This window comes from Nesoenas mayeri (genome assembly GCF_963082525.1).
Source record: "Nesoenas mayeri genome assembly, chromosome: 3".
In the NCBI taxonomy this organism is placed as follows: domain Eukaryota; kingdom Metazoa; phylum Chordata; class Aves; order Columbiformes; family Columbidae; genus Nesoenas; species Nesoenas mayeri.
In genome coordinates, this window is record NC_137544.1 from 61535750 (window position 1) to 61544615 (window position 8866).

The following is an 8866-nucleotide window of genomic DNA, read 5'->3' on the forward strand; positions in this document are numbered from 1 at the left end:
CCTTTAAATATATCCCAAGTGTGGGGTAAAGTTCAGCTAAAAATGATTTTATTTTATTTTTTTGTATAATTGTAATGCAGTTTATCGGAAGGGTGTGGGAAGACATACAGGACAGAGAAATATGTCTGGTTGGAAGCTGGTGATTGTATAGGGTTGTTGTCCCTCCAGCTTTGTGGAAATGGGAAATCCTTGGAAAGAAATCATCCTGTTACTGTTGAATTCATTCAGACTTTCGCATCAGTTCCCTCAGGCGCAGGAATTGGCCCCATGCTACCAGTCACCTCAGCGGGCTTTCCTCCAGATTTCCCAAGATGGGGTAAACTAGGGTATCGTGACAAGTGAATGTAAATGTATGCCAGAAAATGCAATCTTGAAATGAAATTATTATTTTTTTTGGCATCGTGTCTTCCTGCCGTGTGTGTTTGATGTGTGTTGCCCTCACAGACAGACTGTGTGGCAATAGTGCTGCTTCCACCAGGGTTGTCATGTGCCCTGTCGGGTCATCTGTTCATAGCAAAACAAGGTGGAGATCCTAATATGCTTTATTTAAAGGTGTTTTTCCATAGACGTTTTAGGGAAGGAACAGGCTGAGCTGAATGGGGATGTGTTTGTATGCATCTGCTGGGACTGAGCCTTTGCTGTCTGCTGCAAACTGGTGGGACTGGTGTGGAAGGACCGTGAAGTGGGATCTGGGCCGTCAGACCTGTCAGAGCTGAGAAGTACTGAGTATGAAACATGACATTGCTTTTTAAAATAATTAATTGCTGCACCTTTGTCTTTCAAAATTGCTTTAAGTCCAGGATCTAAAAACTTGTAGACTTTTTAAGATAGCAAACTTAGCATACTTACTTTCTACATGCCTCTGTGCTGTACATAATAGATGATGGCTTAGGTCATGGATTTGTATCAGAGGGCTTGGTCCTGTAGACTCTGCAGTTGTTATTTCTTGGTTCCCATTTCTCCCTTCCTTAAATAAAAATTTTTAAATAGATCATTAATCTTTTGCTTGGTTTCTCAAGCCAATTGAGATTTAGGAGAGGGGTTTTTTTGCTTTTCTCCGTAGTGTATTTACGGAGCGTTAGTTAACTCGAGAGGTGTGGGGTTTGTTTCTGTTTATGAGGTGGGATGATTTTTTGGTTCTTCTGAAGTTTTTTTTTTGTTTTCCCAAGTTAGATTTTTTTTAAAGAGTGTATCTGTTGAAATAATGATCTTGAAAGTGACCCTGATACTCTGCCACCCTGGGAAATAAAACAAAAAAGTCAGAAGCCAAGAGGCGTTTCATATGCTGTACTGAGAATTATGCTTTCTGCTAAGTTAAGAAATTAATGTGCCCATAAAACTCAAACTGAATATCCATGTTTCTTTGTGCATAAAAATGCCAAGTTCACAGTTTTATTTCCTGGCTGTCTTCACTGCAGGAATTAGCTCCTTTTAGCATTAGCCACACTTGGATAAATACTTGAGCTGCACAGAGGGCTTATGTTGGAAAAGAGACTTACTGCGAACTTGAGTGGTAATGTCCTTAGAAGCCAGCCAGCTCACGTTAATAGTTTTCACATCTGGACTGTCTATCTTGTACAATTAGACTGGTGATCTGCTGCTGATCTGAAGGCTGTGGTAGTCTTCATCACTGGCTCTCCCCTGCTGCTGTCCTTGCTCTTGGGCTTGGTTTTGGGTCTGGAGGACATCCTTGGGGTTTTGTGTAGTTGTTCCCTGTTTGTGGCGGTTTTAGGAAAGCCTCTTTCCTTTTTAGAGGTAATTATGGGAAGCAGCTTGGGAGACTTCTAACGCTGTCCTAGTGTGGTTACCGCAAACCAAGTTATACCGAGCCTAATTGAAGTGAGACTGGCACTGTGACTATTGCCCACAGGAGCAGGAGCTGGCCCAGGCATACCTGGACTGGAAGAAGGTGTCTAGCAGATAAAACCTGTTTACCTGTACAGCGTAGACTTCGCTTATGGAGAATAATCAAATTACAATTTGAATGAACTCCTCAGGGATGATGAGCCCTTTAACTTCTATGGTGTGTTGAGCAACCTGATGGAGTTAGGGTGGCTAACAAGGTCTGGAGTTGCATTGCCTGGCAGAATCACATCAGAGAGACAATGGCTAGACTGTTCCAGCGGCCTGAAATCACACAGCAAAGACAAAGCTCCTGTAATGAGGAAAATTAAAGGATACACCTGTAACTGTAGTGTTTGGTCCTGAGTGCTAGTCACTCATGCCATGTGTCTAGGGTGTTAATTCCCACATAGGCTACGTGGTATTGTGGACCCACTTTTTCATGCACTTGGTGAGGGGGATTGTGACTGGCCAACACACATGGTAGGGGAGAAGTGCTATCTGGAGTTCCTCTAAATACTTGTTCATTTGCTTTCCTTGGAGTAGCTTAATTTATAATTCTGTTCTTTAAGTACTTAGATGCCTCTCCAGACATGTAAGTGTGACAATCGGGAATGAGTAGAAATGGAGAAAGGGGATTTGACTAGCTTTAAAAACACAAGTGGATGAAAGGTTGAACAGTATATTCGAATCAAAACTGAGAATGCAGCAGACTGAGAAAATGGGAAGGGGAAAGCACATTTAAAGCCTTAACAGTGTCAAAGAGCTGGGTACAAATCTACCGAAGGAAACAATTTTGTTCTCCATCAGCTTTTCCTTTTAATTCTGATGCTGAGTCTTATCTACTGCTTGAGGAAATGCATATTTTCTTGCAAAACAATCTCTCAACTGGAGGCTTGCAGCAGTTGTGGCACTGCAAAAATGATCCTCGATGGAAACCAGCTGAGCCACAGAAAGTTTCCTCTGAACTTCCACTCTAAAGTAAATTGTCCCTGATTTGTAGAGAATGCTTTTCCCGTTTCTTGCTGGTACTGAAAACTGCTCTTGGGTTACTGCAAAATTTGGTATTTTCTGTAACATGTATCAGGTTCCAGTCAAGCAGTCGGGCCCACCCTTTGGCCATGAGAGTTTCAGCTGCGCTTTGCATAAGAAGAAAAGGCAGAGGTATCTTCTTTGAGACCTAATGGCTACTTCAGGGGTTAAACTACACCACTGTTGTTTTGCTTTCTGTCCTGACAAGCACTGGAAGTAGTTATGAGCTTTTAAACATGTCAAAAGGGAAATTATTTCCCTAGTTATGGAGCTGCTTGCTTTGCTTGTTTGTCTAAAGTTTATTCTTCATTACCTTTAATTTTTCTGATGCTCTGTTCTTTTTAATCTGGCCTATGGTCAGATTAAATTGTGCCTGAAATGTTTTATAAATGAGAATACAGCCCCCTGGATTTGAAGGTTCATTCTACTCAAGTGCACGATACTCCTTGTGATAGTAATAGGAGTTGCATGTGCAAATGCTTTTCTTTCCAGTACTTAACTCTTATTTTCCATAGGAGAGGCTTGCATTTAGATAGACTTCATCTTTTGGATGTGTAAAAATGAAGTCGTCCATCAGTAGGATGTTTAAAATTAAATTTTGATAACCATAACTAACACAATGGATATCTTTTATGTGCTGATCTGTAATTTGACATCTACTGTGGTGAACAGCCTGAAATTCTTGTTCTGTCTAATGCTGCGGAGTCATTAAAACTACAGTGTTCTGTAGCCAGCCCATAGACTATCCTATAGTCTATTTGCATTAACATCTCCAGTAGTGAGCAGTGTATTCATAATGAATTTAGTTGGGAAAACAGGGAATATTCATACAAGGGAGGCATCTAACCAATTTTTTTTTTTTCTTAACCCATGTAGTCTTCATTTTCCTGTACCAGGTAACCAAGGACAAACGTGTTATCGTAAGGCCACTGGTGAGAAAACCTCACAAAAATATACTTGTCCATAAAGGTTTCTTGTTGAGACATTCTTGGATTGCACTTTTGCAGATGGAAGAATATGTACATAGCAAATGAATGTTGATGAAACTAACGTAATTGGTTATGATATCATTTGCGTGTGTTGTTAGACAATATTTTGTTGTGACTTCTCTGTATTAAAAAGTAATAAATACCAGACAGCTAATGGTGTGGGTTCTTCTTTTCCACTTGTTCTTTTGACTAGTTTCTTACACTTGCTCTTTATATTACTCTATAGTATTAAAGGGCACAGTGGAAACAGGTTTTCAGTGTCAATTAAAATGAAACTTTGATGTAGTCGTTTTGAAGACTGCTATACTCGAAGGGTGATGGGGAGGGGGGATGCAAAAGAGAAGTCCCATTTGCTTTGTTGACACTGGAAATGCTCCTCCCATAGGATGGTGTGTCCTGTAGGAGCCGTTTTGGGAGCAACTTTGTGCTGCACTGGCTCTTGCCAGTGGGGATGAATAGAGGACACAGTGCTGAATCCTTCATTTCTGGTTGAGCCTATTAATGGAAATATGCCCTCTGGTGTCTGAGAAATATCAGAAGGGCTTCTGCAGGGGAGAAGGGAATACAGTAGCACTAGGCAAAAGGCTTTCCCATGTTACAGCTGAACACTTCATCTCTGAAACCTCATTGCAAGGGAGAGATCCTGAAGTCCTTGCTTCCTGCATAGTGTTCTCAGCAGTCTGAATAATCATCTAATCATGCATGTTAGCAAACCTTGCTCTGTATGCCTACAGCATGGCTTTTCAGCCTTTGCATATTAATATTCCCACAGCAGAAGGAGAGCCATGGCTCGAGAGAGATAAGGTGTGATTCAGAGATTGGAAATGCTCTCTGAAGAGTCAGCCGTAGCTGTTCAGGTTTGATTTTGGAAGCAGATACAGTGGCTGGCTTGAGTAACCTTGAAGCGGAAAAACTGTGTTGTGTTAATTGTGAAATGCACTCTTCTAGATAGCTGTCTCTTAAAATAATGATCTGATTACGAGGTGGAAATCTAAAAAAGCTACCATCAAATAATTGGAAGTGAACACAGTGATTCCATATTGATATCTTGCTGAAGCACTTCATAGTTCATGGTTTATGCCTTAGGCCTACGGGGGAAATCTAAATGAGAACTATTAATAATATTTCAGGGAGACGGTTTCCCTAGTTTAATTACTGCAGTCTTTGCTACTTTGGGGGAAGGCATATGGTACTAAGCACTAAACTGCAGAATTTCCAGTTTGAGCTGCTGTACTATTACTGTGTTGCTAAAAGAAACTGAGTAGTGAGAATATGGAGGGAAGAAAAAGTCGCTGAAAAAAAACCTTTTCAAGCTGCTACATGATATAGTATATAGTTAAAATAGGGGTGGCATGGGCAAATTGGGTTAGGAGCAAGCTTTGGCTCATGTTCCTGCTGGAGGCAACCCTGATTTTGTCAGTGGAGGGGAGTGAACTCTTCAGGCTGCGTATGTGTGTGGGTGTGTGCACTTAAAATTACGTGTCCAGGTTTCACACAGCTATATTCATATTTCATTTCTATTCTGACAGTACTCTGTGCAATAACTTCTGTTCATTCTGATGATGGTTTAACCTGGCCACATAAAACAAAACCTGCTTTCCTGTTAAGACTGCAGCTGCTGTGCTTGACTTGGTATGTTAGTATTTTTTGGCCTCAAATGCTGTATTAGTCACTGTGTTTCCTGCACATTTGTTTTTCATTCAGTGATGTCCAACCAACATCAATGGGATGTGCAGGGAAACCACAGCAGCTGGTGTAGATTCTTAACTCAGAGTACTTGATGAGATGCTCACGTGAGTGAAACTGCAGGGCTGAACCAGCCGTGGTGGCATCCAGGAGCAGCTCTCAAGCCACGTTCCAAGAAGAAATCTGCTCCTTCTTCCCATGAAGGAAAATATTTCATTTTTTCTAATGTACCAGCCTGGAGTGCTGTATATTCAAGAGTTTACATCTCGCTCCATTATCTAATATAACCCTGAAGCTACTCCCTTTTGTTAAACACGTATTGCACTTGTTTTCTTGTGAGAAAAACACGTGTGGAGATCACATCCATCTTACTGCTTCTGTGTCCCATTTTCCTGCCTACATACTCATTTAACAAGCAGTTGAAAAAAATAAAAAGCTCCTACAGGATCTTTTCAAAATAAAATTCTCCCAGGTTATCCAGATAGACTTACAGAATAACAAATCAATGCTGCCTTTGTGTGATGCCTGCATGACTCTTACTAATGTCAGAGTTGTAACTGTGGAGTGGAGTCTTTGGAGACAGAAGGTAATCCAGCCATAAAATCGAGACTTAAATAATAATATAAATTGACAAATACTTCCATTTTTTTTTTTGTCTTTTTTTGTTTTGTTTTGTTTTTTCAATGCCAAGCTTTTAAGTGAGTTTGGCTCCAACCTAATAGCTTGTTTGGAATGTCATTAATAGTAGGTTCAGTTTAATTGCTGGGGACTTGTTCTAATAAACATCCCTGCTTGCCCATTACTTGTATAATGTTCACAAACCTCTCAGTCCCCACATGGCAAACTGATCCTTTCGTATTTGTATATTTAGGAAGAAGCATTCTGTTGGCACGAGACACGAATACTGGTTGAGGATACTCAGCATCTCTGGGCTGAGATCTTCCTTTGTCTTCTGTAAGACCTGGAGGCAGACAGCATCTCTGAGACCTGAGGCAAGAGGAAGGTCAAGAAACTGAATCAGAATCAAAGAAAAACATTTTAATAATGAAGGAGTATTTTCTTTAAAACTTTGTTTAAATAATTGCTATGGTTACAAGGTCTGTAACCAGGATACTCTAGTTACACAAATAGTAATTGAGTTTAGCCTGCTTTTTAATCTCAATTTTCTGCCAAAGCATATATTGAACTGTGTGGGAGTCTCCTCTCTATCGGGCAGCCTTTCCATTCTGTGCAGTCAGCGCTAGGCTGGCTGGCTGGACTGATGTTGGAAAGGGAGCGGGCTACAGAGTTTGGCATATGGCCAGGGAGAGCTTGGGAACTGAATGGTCAGGAGCAAAATACCCCATAAGCTGTAATTCACTGCCAGAGAGGGTGCGGCAGCCAGGTTGGTTGGTGTACAGGTCCAGTGCAGATTAAGGGGTGTTTCGTGTCAGAAGGTTTATGGCAGTTTTTCCTCATGTTTTTGTAAGCAGTCCTCACTTAGAAATTGGCAGTGCTTGTACCTTGCTTGAATCTAACTTCCCATGGGTCTGGCTGGAAGAGTCCCTGTTCTGCTGCTTCACCTCTTCCCTCCCACCCATGCTGGTGCTGAAGGGATGCCCACTGCCAGGGGAGCACAGACCTGGCTCCTGCCAAACCCACCGAGCTGGCTCTGCACCTCAGTGCTTGCAGGTGCAGATCCACCGCAGGGAGACTGAATCCAGCCCTGGAAAGGGCCAGCATAGGTATGACTGAGCTGAATTATTTTGCTTCTGTGTTCTGCCTCCCTCATCTGTAATCTGCTTCTGAGGACTATTTATCTTAAAGGTTTGCAGGGAAAAGGAAGGGAAAAAGGAATGACACTTAACTGCCCCTGTTGCTGCAGGGGAACTGCTGTCGGTGGCATAATAGCTGTTGCCCAGGGGAACATAAAGCACCGTGAGCTTGCTCATGATCCTTGTATCACACAGATGTGTCATGCGGCTTCTTGTTTCATTACTTCTGTGCTGGAGGAAGATCTGGGGGCTTGCTATTACTGCCATGATGTGAATAGTGCGAGGCACCGTGCCCGTGGAGGTGCAGCAGGATCGCTCAGCCATCTTTCTGCTCACTGGGAAGATCCTAATGGCTTTCAGGAGCTGCCCATCTGTGGCCAAAACAAATGAGAAAGGAGTAGCTTGCAGCAGATGTGGGAAGCCAAGCCAGGATTTTGGCAGTGCAGCTGCCCTTTGTCTCCTGAAGACCATGGAAATGGTGGTGTACCTGTTTATGCCAGGAGAGAATTTCTACTAGTGCTTTGGTTTGTTAATTGCTGGGCACCAGAAATTCAGAGTACAGGTACTGTGAAGAATGAGCACTGAGTACTGAGTCTAGTCACGTATTTGGTGTATGTCTCATTAAAAAAGAATTCTTATTAATGAGGAAATACCCTCTAAATCCTTTTCATAGAAAGAAAAGATTCAGAAATCTCACTCCTATGTGAGGGCATTTTGCTGAAGGCATGAAGGAGGTAATGAGAGAATTGATGTTTTACTTCCCCTCTCAAGACTGTGCAGCAGAGCAGAGTTGGAGGGAGGAGTGTCCTGACACAACAGACTAGGGCAAAGATGGAATTCGCATTTTAGTGAAGATGAGGTGAACTTCAACCAAGGTGTTTGATTATTAGCTTAGTTTACTTGGGATAAATTGTTGTCAAGTACAAAGGACTTCCTTTGGTCTTTCTTGTCAGTACAATCACTAGAGCTGGTAGGAGTTAATACCTGTAGCTTTGGGCATGACCCAATGCAAGAACTCCTGGAGAGGGGAGTCAGTGGGTTGCGCTTGGCTTTTGCCAAGGACAACATCTACATGCCAGCATTCTCCTCCACAGGGATGGTAATGTCGTGGCCTCACTGGAGATTTGTTCTTTGTGTGTATTTTGGCATGGTGCAAGCCTGACCTTCTCTGATGAAAATGTGCTGGCAGGAGAGGAGCGCTGGAGAGCCCAGCCCCACTCTGCCCCTGCACTGAGAGCACGGCTGCCACCCCTGTGCAAACACACGCACCTAAAGCAGCTGGACTTCCCAGGCCAGACTATTAATGAATCCTTTCTCCTCCCTGAGCTCAGCTGCTGATTAGTAGAAATGTAGTTTTGTGAGCTAAGCCAGAGACATTAGGCCAAATTTTTAAATGGGTGTTTATAATCTGCAGAAAAAATACTATGTAACTGAACTCTCATTTTCTTCTGATTGTTTTGACAGAGGTCAGGGCATGATAAACCTGCATGCAGGAGCTTGCACTGGTTTAACCGCATCAATTTGAAACTGCACAGGCATGAACAAGACCCAGAAATGTCTGTA